General features: G+C 45.3%; 1 protein-coding gene across 1 annotated transcript in view; it reads right to left on the bottom strand.

Moving 5' to 3' along the window:
- Nucleotides 1–1267, bottom strand: part of LOC119587910 — a gene marked incomplete in the record, with an annotated part of 79429 nt that overhangs the window by 7678 nt on the left and 70484 nt on the right.

Here is a 1267-nt window from a genome sequence, read left to right as displayed (position 1 = left end):
ATATCTAGAAAGTACTTTGAGTGCGTAACTTCAGCCGACACCTATAAATCTGTTTCCAAATGCATAAGTGCACAGCAACATTTTAAGAGAAAATGAATTTCCTTGCAGACCCCATTGCCTACGGCGGACAGCGCCAGTACCAACTCTCATTTAACCCTAGATTCCTACAGGGATCCGGTTCGCCGCCAAGATGTAACTCCCAGGTCTCTGGGCCAAGCAAAACCCACCTATATATAGTTCAGTTGCTTAATGAACAAATATACTCTCCCAAAGACTCCGACTACAATAATTCTAATCAACGAAATCATTACGAAATCGCCCGTTCCCCTCACGCGCCTTCTCGACTGTCACGGACGTATCACTACCGGCGTGACGTCACGTGCGGCCAGCCGACCGTCACGCTGCGCAGCGACCGCAACAGAAAGAGAGAAAGAGAGGAAAAAATCACGAAATGAAGTCCAGTTGCAGTATAGCGTCCCTGGAGCTTCGTGTTCCAGGCATTAAAGCTGTTTACTTTGCAAACTCTTGTAATGAACATGCACGTACGCGCAGAAACCGGGTTGTCAGTATGACTCTTGTTTCCGTAAGTGGCAATTAAAAACGGATAAATTACCCTTTGTCCGGATTGATATTTCAGAAGATAATAGAAATAATGAAGAAAATTCAGAAACGACAGACAAAACCGATTTTAAAACTTTACATTTAATTTTAGATAGAAATTGAACCACAAAACCATTTACTCTAAGGTTTCACAAATACTGACTTCGAAAGTGCGAACTGCGTCGAGCCGCTTACCTATTTATTATCAATCGGGGTTATCCTTAGTACACATTTCCCTCAGGGACAAACCTCGCATAAAAAAACGACGCTGACCTAATTAAAAATCGAGAGCACAAAGAACAAAGACTGGCTCCGCCCCCCGTTGGAGAGAAACAAAAAGTCCAAAAGTCCAAAACAGCCCAATCGATCACAAAAAAAAAAGAAATCGAAAACGCGTTTAATGGCACCCGAAGAGGAGCGCGGGCCATCTTATTCTAGCGCGGGGCCGTTCTAACAATACGGTGGCCAGGGAAAGTGAAACACGCATCATCCGGGCTTAGAAAACAGTTAAAAATGAAAGCTGTGATGAAAAGCCGACGGAGAGAGATGGAGGGAGAGAGAAAGACACTCCCCGCTCACAAAGAACAATGGAAAGCTGAGGGTTAGTCAGTCTGTGGGGTCGCTGATGAGGGTGCAAGGACGGCGGCTGGGGGGGAGGGTAGATGTT

This window comes from Penaeus monodon, chromosome 23 (genome assembly GCF_015228065.2).
Source record: "Penaeus monodon isolate SGIC_2016 chromosome 23, NSTDA_Pmon_1, whole genome shotgun sequence".
In the NCBI taxonomy this organism is placed as follows: Eukaryota; Metazoa; Arthropoda; class Malacostraca; order Decapoda; family Penaeidae; genus Penaeus; species Penaeus monodon.
This window is presented reverse-complemented; position numbering and strand designations above follow the sequence as displayed.